We start from the raw sequence: 12062 nt of genomic DNA on the forward strand, positions 1-12062 counted from the left end.
AAAAATCAATTTCATTTCCTGTTTGTTGCTAGATTATAGAAATAAAATTATTTTGCATATTGAGCTTAGATTCACTTATCTTGCTAAACTGTCTTATTTTATTGTTTCTCACAATTCTGGAGGATGGGAAGTCCAAAATCAAGGCACTGGCAGGTTCAGTGTCCAGTGAGGGTCAGCTTCCTGGTTCATGGATGTTGGTCTTCCTCCTGTTTCCTCATAAGGCACAGGGCCAAGGGAGCTCTCTCAGGTATCCTTTATTTATAAGGGCCCTAATCCCATTCATGAGGGCTCCACCTTCATGACTTAATCACTTCCCAAGGCCCCCACCTCCAGATACTATTACATTGAACATTAAGATTTAATACATGAATTTGGGAGTGGGGGGAACAAATATTCAGTCTACAGCAAGGCTGTTCCTTGTTCTTGGCCATGTAGGCTTCCCCAACATGGCTGCTTACTTCATGAGGCCAACAAGGAGAATTTCACTGCAGAGAGGGCTCAGTCCTCTTTTCAGGGTTTCACCTGCTTAAATCAGGCTTACATAGAATAATCTCCTTCTGATTAACTCAAAATTAACAATTGTATCTACAAAATTCCGTTACATTTCCCATTTTCTAATGGCTAGATTCAAGTCACAGATCTTGGCAACGCTTAGGGGAAAAGGATTATAAAAGGTGAGAACACCACAGGGAATTTATTATGGGGTCACCTAGGGTCTTTCTGTTACAATTATATTAACAAAGTTCCCTTATACTACTAGTTTTCTAAGTTTTATCATGAATGTTGAAAGATAATAGATGTTTGTTTTGCATATATTGCGATAATTTTTTAAAAATTTGTCAATGTGGTGAATTACATTACATGCTCATGTTAAACCAACCTTGCATTTCTTAGGTAAACTGAATTTAGTTGGGATTTCATTTGCCTGTTTCATACATTGTTACTCTTCATATGATGATATCTTGGTGAGGATTTTCTCCTCTCTGTTCATGGATAATGATAATGCAAGGAGTTTTGAATACTTTTAACTCAATTTACATGGCTCCAAACTTATGTGTATTGTTGCTTTGTGTTTTAATTCTCTCTTGTATCTTTAAAAAATACTCGACATTTTTATAACTTTTACATGATACTGTCAGTGTTCATTTAAATTGAACTACATATTTATTTTTTTTCCCTCTCCTCTTGCATCTCAGAATTTCTATTTGGGATTATTTTTCTTCTGTTTGTTTATGTACATTCTTTAAAATTTCCATGAGTGAGAACTGCCAGGTAATGAATCTCAGTTTAAAATGCTTTATTGGGCTCCTGGGTGGCTCAGTTAATTAAGTGTCTGCCTTTGGCTCAGGTCAGGATCCCAGGGTCCTGGGATTGAGACCCACTTCAGGCTCAGTGCTCAGCGTGGAGTCGGCTTCTCCCTCTCTCTCTGCCCCTCCCCCCACTTGTTCTCCCTCTCTCGCTCCTTCTCTCTCACTCTCTTTCAAATAAATAAAATATTGAAAAAATAAATAACAATGTCTTTATTTCCTCTTACTCTTGATATACATTTTCACAGCATAGAGAATCCTAGGTGAGTAGTTATTTTCTTTGATCATACAGAAAATGTCATTCCACTGCCCTCTGTCTTTCATAATTACCCTTTAGAAATTAGCTGTCTGCCTGTTTTTCCTTTGAACATAATCTGTTCCCCACTCTGCTCCTTTTCCCCACAATTTTTGGTTGCTTTAAAGATTTTACTCTTGGGGGGGGAGAAAAGAATTCTTTTTCTGTGTGTGTTTACTGAAGTTACGCTATTATGGGTCTAGATTTGGATGTTTTGCTATTTATCTTAATATTAATAATGTTCCATAATGAGAATTCCATTTACAAGAGCTCCAAAAACCATAATATACCTAGGAATAAACCTAACCAAACAGGTAAAGGATCTATACCCTAGAAACTACAGAACACTTATGAAAGAAATTGAGGAAGACACAAAGAGATGGAAAAACATTCCATGCTCATGGATTGGAAGGATAAATATCGTTAAAATGTCTATGGTGCCCAGAGCAATTTAAACTTTCAATGCAATCCCTTTCTAAATACCATTGACATTTTTCACAGAGCTGGAACAAATAATCCTAAAATTGCTATGGAACAGAAAAGACCCTGAATTGCCAGGGGAATGTTCAAAAAGAAAACCAAAGCTGGAGGTATCACAATGCCTGACTTCAAGCTATATTGCAAAGCTGTAGTCAAGACAGTATGGTATTGGCACAAAAACAGACACATAGATCAATGGAACAGAGTAGAGACTCCAGAAATGGACTCTCAACTCTATGGTCAGCTAATCTTCGACAAAGCAGGGAAGAACATCGAATGGGAAAAAAAAGACAGTCTCTTCAATAAATGGTGCTGGGACAACTCGACAACCACATGCAGAAGAATGAAACTAGACCATCCTCTTATACCATACACAAAGATAAAATGGATGAAAGACCTCAATGTGAGACAGGAATCCATTAAATCCTAGAGGAGAACATAGGCAATAACCTCTCTGATATTGGCCACAAGAACTTTTTCAAGTCACGTCTCTAAAGGCAGGAGAAACAAAAGCAAAAATGAACGTTTGGGACTTCATCAAGATAAAAAGCTTTTGCATATCAAAGGAAGCAGTCAACAAAACTAAGAGGCAATCCAGAGAATGGGAGAAGATATTTGCAAATGACATTTCAGATAACGGGCTGATATCCAAGATCTATAAAGAACTTCTCAAACTCAACACCCAAAGAACAAACCAGTCAAGAGATGGGCAGAAGATATGAAAAGACACTTCTCTGAAGAAGACATACAAATGGCTAACAGACACATAAAAAAATGTTCAACATCACTAGCCATCAGGGAAACACAAATCAAAACCACATTGAGATACCAGCTTACACCAGTTAGAATGGCCAAAATTAACGAGACAGGAAACAAGTGTTGGCAAAGTTGTGGAGAAAAGGGAACCTTCTTGCACTGTTGGTGGGAATGCAAGCTTGTACAGCCACTCTGGAAAACAGTATGGAGGTTCCTCAAGACATTAAAAATAGAGCTACCCTAGGACCCAGCAATTACACTACTAGGTATTTACCCCAAAGATATGTATGTAGTAAAAAGAAGGGGCACATGCACCCCATAGCTCATAGCAGCAATGTCCACAATAGCCAAACTGTGGAAGGAACTGAGAGGCCCTTCAACAGATGAATGGATAGAGAAGATGTGGTACATATATACAATGGAATATTACTCAGCCATCAGAAAGGATGAATACTCACCATTTGCATTGACATGGATGGAACTGGAGGGGATTATGCTTAGCGAAATAAGTCAAGTTCCTATGTGGAACATAAGGAATGGAGCGGAGGACCACAGGGGAAGGGAGGGAAAACTGAATGGGAAGAAATCAGAGAGGGAAACAAACCGTGAGAGAGGCTGGACTCCGGGAAACAAACTGAGGGTTACAGAAGGGAGGGGGGAGGGGGTTGGGGTAACCGGCTGATGGGTATTAAGGAGGGCACGTGTTGGGATGAGCACTGGGTGTTATATGCAACTAACGAATTGTTGAACACTACAACAAGAACTTATGATGTACTGTATGCTGGCTACCTGAACATAATAAAAATTCATTTGGCCTTTTGAATCTGTGATTTGGTGTCTCAGATTAAACATATTTACACTTTCTTATCTAGCCTCCATATTTCTTAACCTCTCTTTCATGTTTCCATGGTTGTTTTTTGGTCTCTTCCCTTATATTCTCAATTATTTCTTCTCTTTTCCTAGTTAATTTTCACCTCTGCTGTATCCAGTCTGCTGTCTTACCTATCCATAGAAGTTTAAATTGGGCTTATTGCATTTTTAAAATAAGTTTTCTTGGGGTCTTTAAAAAATCTATTTAAATAATATAGTTTTTCATTATTTGAAGAATATGTTTTGTTTTTTTTATCATTAACTGAGGATGTACTTCAGAGGAGGAAAAGATGGAGGAGGAGTAGGGGACCCTTTTCTAACCGGTCCCTGAATTGAGCTGGATATCTAGCAGACCACTCTGAACACCCAGGAAATCAGCCTGAGATATAAGAAGATATATCTGGATCTCTACAAACAATATCACAGGCAGTTGATTTTGAGGTATGAAGCGGGGAGCCGTGATTCTGCAGGCAGATATCGGAGGATAAATGGCAGCAGGAGGGTGCCTGGCCATCGGGATCCTACACCGCTAGTGAGTGATAACCTCCCGCGCTGGGGACGGGGCACAGACTCACACATTGGTAGTGGCAGGGAAAGGACTTTAGGGCAGCCACCGGACTGAAACCTGGAACGGTGGGGTGCATGGGAACTGGGGGCGGATGTCGGTTTTAGAAACACAAAGGGGAGAGACGTGCCCTGACCAGGAGGCGAGGACTGTGAGTGCTGCTAAGGGGCACACAACCCAGGACGCTGTAATTCATAGCAGCACGGACAGAAGCGGAGATAGTGTGGCCTGGAGAGCTCACGGAAGAACAGACTGCGATCTTTCTGCTCTGAGGCAGAGGGTTGGAAATGATCTCTTCTGCACTGGCTCTCAGAAGAGACGCAGAAGCCCACCAGGGAAAGCTGCCAGAGAACAAAAGCCCCCACAACAGGTTTTCACTGAGCCCATCCCCCGCCACAGGGGGCAGGGCAACTGCCCAAACAGGGTTGCCTGAGTAACAGCACGGCAGGCCCCTTCCCCAGAAGACAGGCTGAAGAACAAGTGGCCAGCAACCCTAAGGTTCCTATAAAACAGGTGCATCTTGCTTGGGTCATGGTCAATAATTTGGAGTCTGTACATTCCCTCAACCACCCCTCAACAGAATGACTAGGAGAAGGAACCCCCAAAATAAGATAGACTCAAGAGGCTGTGACTTCTGCCTCAGATTTATAATTGGATACAGATATAACCAAGATGTAGGAGATGGAATTCAGGGTAGCAATTGTGAAGACAGTAGCTAGAATGGAGAAATTGATTAATGGCAACGTAGGGTCTCCAAGGGCACAAATGAAAGCTGAACTGGCAGAACTTAAAATGCTATCAATGAGATCCAATCTAATCTAGATAATCTAACAGCTAGGGTAAGCAAGGCAGAAGAACGAATTCGTGATCTAGAAGACCAATTAATAGACAAGAAGGAAAAAGAGGAGGCCAGGGAAGAACAACTCAGAATCCATGAAAATAGAATCAGAGAAATAAGTGACACCATGAAACGTTCCAATGTCAGAATTACTGGGATCCGTGAAGGGGTGGCGAGAGAGGACTAGAAGATATATTTGAGCAAATCTAGCTGAGAACTTCCCTAATCTGGGGAATGAAACAAATATTTGTGTTCTAGAGGCAGAGAGGACCCGTCCCTAGATCAAGGAAAACAGGCCAATGCCCCGGCATGTAATAGTAAAACTCGCAAATCTTAGAACCAAGGAAACCATCTTAAGGGCACTTAGGGGGAAGAGATTGCTTACATACAGAGGGAGGAACATCAGAATAACGTCAGACCTAGCCACAGACACCTGGCAAGTCAGAAAGGGCTGGCAGGACATATTCAGACACATGCAGCCAAGAATACTTTATCTGGCAAGGCTGTCATTTAGAATGGATGGAGAGATGCAGAGCTTCCACGAGCGGCAGAAACTAAAGAATATGTGACCACTAAGCCGGCCCTGCAAGAAATATTAAGGGGGGTTCTATAAAAGGAGAAAGACCCCAAGAGTGATATAGAACAGAAATTTACAGAGGCAATCTATAAAAACAAGGTCTTCACAGGCAACATGATGACAATAAATTCATATCTTTCAATAATCACTCTCCACCTGAATGGCCTAAATGCTCCCATAAAACGACACAGGGTTGCAGATTGGATCAAAAGACAGGACCCATCCATATGCTGTCTACAAGAGACTCATTTTGAACCTAAAGATACATCCAGACTGAAAGTGATGGGATGGAGATCCATCTTCCATGCCAATGGACGTCGAAAGAAAGCTGGGGTAACAATTTTTATATCAGACAAATTCGATTTTAAGCTAAAGACTGTAATTAGAGACACAGAAGGACACTATATCATTCTTTTTTTTTTTTTTTAAAGATTTTATTTATTTATTTGAGAGAGAGAGAATGAGAGACAGAGAGCATGAGAGGGAGGAGGGTCAGAGGGAGAAGCAGACTCCCTGCCGAGCAGGGAGCCCGATGCGGGACTTGATCCCGGGACTCCAGGATCATGACCTGAGCCGAAGGCAGTTGCTTAACCAACTGAGCCACCCAGGCGCCCGACACTATATCATTCTTAAAGGATATATCCAACAAGAAGATCTAACAATTGTAAATATCTACACCCCCAACATGGGAGCAGCCATCTACATAACCCACTGTTAACCAAAATAAAGAGTCATATTGATAACAATACGTTAATTGTAGGAGACCTCAATACTCCACTCTCAGCAATAGACAGATCATCTAAGCAGAATATCAACAAAGAAACAAGAGCTTTGAATGACACACTGGACCAGATGGACCTCATAGATATATACAGAACATTCCACCCTAAAACAAAAGAATACTCATTCTTCTCGAGTGCACATGGAACTTTCTCCAGAATAGACCCCATACAGTGTCACAAATCAGGTCTCAACCAATACCAAAAATTGAGATTATTCCCTGCATATTCTCAGACCACAATGCTCTAAAACTGGAACTCAATGACAAGAAAAAATTTGGCAGAAATTCAAACACTTGGAAGCTAAAGCCCACTCTGCTCAAGAATGTTTGGGTCAACCAGGAAATCAAAGAAGAACTTAAACAATTCATGGAAACCAATGAGAATGAAAACACATCGGTCCAAAACCTATGGGATACTGCAAAGGCGGTCCTAAGGGGGAAATACATAGCCATCCAAGCCTCACTCAAAAAAATAGAAAGATCCCAAATTCACCAACTAACTTTACACCTTAAAGAACTAGAGAAAACGCAACAAACGATTCCTAAGCTACGCATTAGAAGAGAGATAATTAAGATTAGAGCAGTGATCAATCAGTTAGAAACCAGAAACACAGTAGATCAGATCAATGAAACTAGAAGCTGGTCCTTTGAAAGAATTAATAAGATCAAAAACCACTGGCCAGACTTATTCAAAAGAAAAGAGAAAGGACCCTAATTAATAAAATTGACTAATACCAAGGAAACAGAATCAATTATTAGAAATTATTATCAACAACTATATGCCAATAAATTGAGCAACACCTGGGAAAAATGGATGCCTTCCTGGAAACCTATAAACTGCCTAGACTGAGACAGGAAGAAATTGACAACCTGAAGAGGCCAATAACCAGTAAAGGGATTGAAGCAGTGATCCAAAACCTCCCAAAAAACAAGAGTCCAGGGCCTGATGGATTCCCTGGGGAATTCTACCAAACATTCAAAGAAGAAATAATACCTATTCTCCTGAAGCTGTTTCAAAAAATAGAAACAGAAGGAAAGCTTCCAGACTCATTCTATGAGGCCAGCATTACCTTAATCCCCAATCCAGGTAAAGACCCCATCAAAAAGGAGAATTTCAGACCGATATCCCTGATGAATATGGATTCCAAAATTCTCAACAAAATCCTAGCTAAGAGGATCCAACAATACATTAAAAGGATCATCCACCACGAACAAGTGGGATTTATCCCCGGGATGCAAGGGTGGTTCAACATTCGCAAATCAATCAGTATAATAGAACACATTAATAAGAGGAGCGAGAAGAACCATATGGTCCTCTCAATTGATGCAGAAAAAGCATTTGACAAAATACAGCATCCTTTCCTAATTAAAACTCTTCAGAGTATAGGGATAGAGGGAACATTCCTCAAGTTCATAAAATCCATCTATGAAAAACCCACAGCAAATATCATCCTCAATGGGGAAAAGCTGAGAGCCTTTCCCTTAAAATCAGGAACACGACAAGGATGCCCACTCTCGCCACTATTATTCAACATAGTACCAGAAGTCCTAGCAACAGCAATCAGACAACAACAACAAAATAAAGTGTATTCAGATTGGCAAAGAAGAAGTCAAACTCTCTTTTCCGATGACATGACACTTTATGTGGAAAATCCAAAAGACTCCACCCCCAAATTACTAGAACTCATACAGCAATTCGGTAATGTGGCAGGATACAAAATCAATGCACAGAAATCAGTTGCTTTCTTATACACTAACAACGCAACTGTAGAAAGAGAAATTAGAGAAACGATTGCATTTACAATAGCACCAAAAACCCTAAGATACCTCGGAATAAACCTAACCAAAGAGGTAAAGAATCTATATTCTAGGAACTACAGAACACTCATGAAAGAAACTGAGGACGACACAAAAAGATGGGAAAACATTCCATGCTCATGGAGCAGAAGAATAAACATTGTTAAAATGTCTATGCTACCCAGAGCAATCTATACCTTCAACGCCATCCCGATCAAAATTCCCAGGACATTTTTCAAAGTACTGGAACAAACAATCCTAAAATTTGTATGGAATCAGAAAAGACCCCGAATCGCCAAGGAACTGTTGAAAAAGAAAAATAAAGCTGGGGGCATCACGTTGCCTGATTTCAAGCTATATTACAAAGCAGTGATCACCCAGAGAGCATGGTACTGGCACAAAAACAGACATAGGGACCAATGGAACAGAATAGAGAGCCCAGATATGCACCCTCAACTCTATGGTCAAATAATCTTCGACAAAGCAGGAAAAATTATGCAATGGAAAAAGGACAGTCTCTTCAATAAATGGTGCTGGCAAAATTGGACAGCTATATACAGAAGAAGGAAACTCGACCATTCTCTAACACTATACTCAAAGATAAACTCAAAATGGATGAAAGACCTCACTGTGAGACAGGAATCCATCAAAATCCTAGAGGAGAACAGAGGCAGTAACCTCTTTGACATCGGCCACGGCAACTTCTTTCAAGATAACATCCCCAAAGGCAAGTGAAACAAAAGCAAAAATGAACTTTTGGGACTTCATCAAGATGCAAAGCTTCTGCACAGCAAAGGAAACAGTCAACAAAACAAAGAGGCAACCCACAGAATGGGAGAAGATATTTGCAAATGACACTACAGACAAAGGACTGATATCCAAGATCTATAAAGAACTTCTCAAACTCAACACCCAAAAAACAAATAATCAGGTCAAAAAATAGGCAGAAGACATGAACACTTTTCGAAAGAAGACATACAAATGGCTAACAGACACATGAAAAAATGATCATCATCATTAGCCATCAGGGAAATTCAAATCAAAACCACATTGAGATACCACCTTACACCAGTTAGAATGGCAAAAATGGACAGGGAAAGAAACAACAAATGTTGGAGAGGTTGTGGAGAAAGGGGAACCCTCTTACACTGTTGGTGGGAATGCAAGTTGGTACAGCCACTTTGGAAAACAGTGTGGAGGTTCCTCAAAAATTTAAAAAATAGAGCTACCCTATGCCCCAGCAATTGCACTCCTGGGTATTTACCCCAAAGACACAGATGTAGTGAAAAGAAGGGCCATATGCACCCCAATGTTCATAGCAGCAATGTCCGCAATGGCCAAACTGTGGAAAGAGCTGAGATGGCCTTCAACAGCTGGATGGATAAAGAAGATGTGGTCCACATATACAATGAAATACTACTCAACCATCAGAAAGGATGAATACCCAACTTGTACATCAACTTGGATGGGACTGGAAGAGATTATGCTAAGTGAAATAAGTCAAGCAAAGAAAGTCAATTATCATAGAGTTTCACTTATTTGTGGAACATAAGGAATAGCATGGAGGACATTAGGAGAAGGAATGGAAAAATGAAGGGGGGGAAATCGGAGGGGAGACGAACCATGAGAGACAATGGACTCCGAGAAACAGACTGACGGTTTTAGAGGGGAGGGCGGTGGGGGATGGGTTAGCCTGGTGATGGGTATTAAGGAGGGCATGTACTGCATGGAGTACTGGGTGTTATATGAAAACAATGAATCGTGGATCACTACATCAAAAACTAATGATGTATTGTATGGTGACTAACATAACATAATAAACTAAAGTAAACTAAACAACTAAACTAAACTAAACAACTAAACTAAAAAACAAGCAAACAAAAAACCCCTGAAGATCTACTTTTAACAAGAAATAAAGGTTAAGGGTAGGGACCACTAATCAGAAAATGGGAATGACTACACTTGTTCTTTTTTATTTTTTACCTTTAAAATGTAAAATGTGAAAACCAAACACCCCACTAAAAAGGAGAACTGCAGGCCAGTATCTCTGATGAACATGACTAGCAAATCAAACTGAACAATACATTAAAAGAATTATTCACCATAATCAAGTGGGATTTATTCCTGTGTTGCAGGAGTGGTTCAATATTTACAAATCAATGTGATACACCACATTAATAAAAGGATAAGAACCATATGATCCTCTAAATGGATACAGAAAAAGCACTTGACAAGAAACATCATCTGTTCTTGATAAAAACCCTCTACAGTGTAGGGATAGATGGAACCTACCTCAATATCATAAAGGCCATATAGGAAAGACCCACAGGTAATATCATCCTCAATGGGGAAAAACTGAGAGCTTTTCCCCTACGGTCAGGAACAAGACAGGGCTATCCACTCTCACCATTACTATTTAACAGTACTGGCAGTCTTAGCCTCAGCAATCAGACAACAAAAAGAAATAAAAGGCATCCAAGTCAGCAAGGAAGAAGTCAAACTTTCACTATTTGCAGACAACATGATACTCCATGTAGAAAACCTGAAAGACTCCACCAAAAAATTGCTAGAACTAATACATGAATTCAGCAAAGTCACAGGACATAAAATCAACATATAGAAATCTGTTGCATTTCTATACACCAATAATGAAGTAGCAGAAAAAGAAATCAAGGAATTGATACCATTTGCAATTGCATAAAAAAATAAGATACTTAGGAATAAACCTAACCGAAGAAGTAAAAGGTCTTTTTTTCTGAAAACTACAGAACACTTATGAAATAAATTGAAGAGGACACAAAGAAATGGAAAAACATTCCATGCTCATGGATTGGAACAAGCATTGTTAAAATGTCTATGCTACCCAAAGCAATCTACACATTGAACACAATCCCTATCAAAATACCACCAGCATTTTTCACAGAACTAGAACAAACTATCCTAAAATTCATATGAAACCACGGAAGACTCTGAATAGCCAAAGCAATCCTGAACAAGGAAAAACAAAGCTGGGGGCATCATGATTCTGGATTTCAAGCTATATTACAAAACTGTAGTCATCAAGACAGTATACTACTGGCACAAAAACACATAGATCAATGGAACAGAATAGAAAACCCAGAAGTGGATCCACAACTACACAGTCAACTAATCTTCTATAATACAGGAAAGAATATCCAAGGGATATTCAACAAATGGTTTGAGAAAACTGGACAGCAACATGCAGAAGAATGAAAGTGTACCACCTTCTTATACCATACATAAAAGTAAATTCAAAATGGTTGAAGGACTCAAGTGTGAGACGGGAAACCATCAAAATCCTGGAGGAGAACATTGGCAGCAACCTCTTTGACCTTGGCTGGAGCAGCTTCTTACTAGACACATCACCAGAGGCAAGGGAAACAAAAGCAAAAATGAACTATCGGGGCTTCATCAAGATAAAAAGCTTGTGCGCAGTGAAGGAGAAAAAACTAAAAGGCAGCCTATGGAATGGGAGAAGATATTTGCAAATGGCATATCTGATAAAGGGTTAGTATCCAAAATCTATAAAGAACTTACCAAACTCAACACCCAGAAAACAAATAATCCAGTTAAGAAATGGGAGGAAGATATGAATAGACAATTTTACAAAGAAGACATGCAGGTGGCTAACAGACACATGAAAAGATGCTCAACATCACTCATCATCAGGGAAATGCAAATCAAAGCCATGATGAGATACCACCTCACACCTGTCAGAATGGCTAAAATTAACAACCCAAGAAACAACATGTGTTGGTGAGGATGTGGAGAAAGG

The sequence above is a fragment of the Halichoerus grypus genome, chromosome 6, assembly GCF_964656455.1.
Source record: "Halichoerus grypus chromosome 6, mHalGry1.hap1.1, whole genome shotgun sequence".
Classification (NCBI taxonomy): Eukaryota; Metazoa; Chordata; class Mammalia; order Carnivora; family Phocidae; genus Halichoerus; species Halichoerus grypus.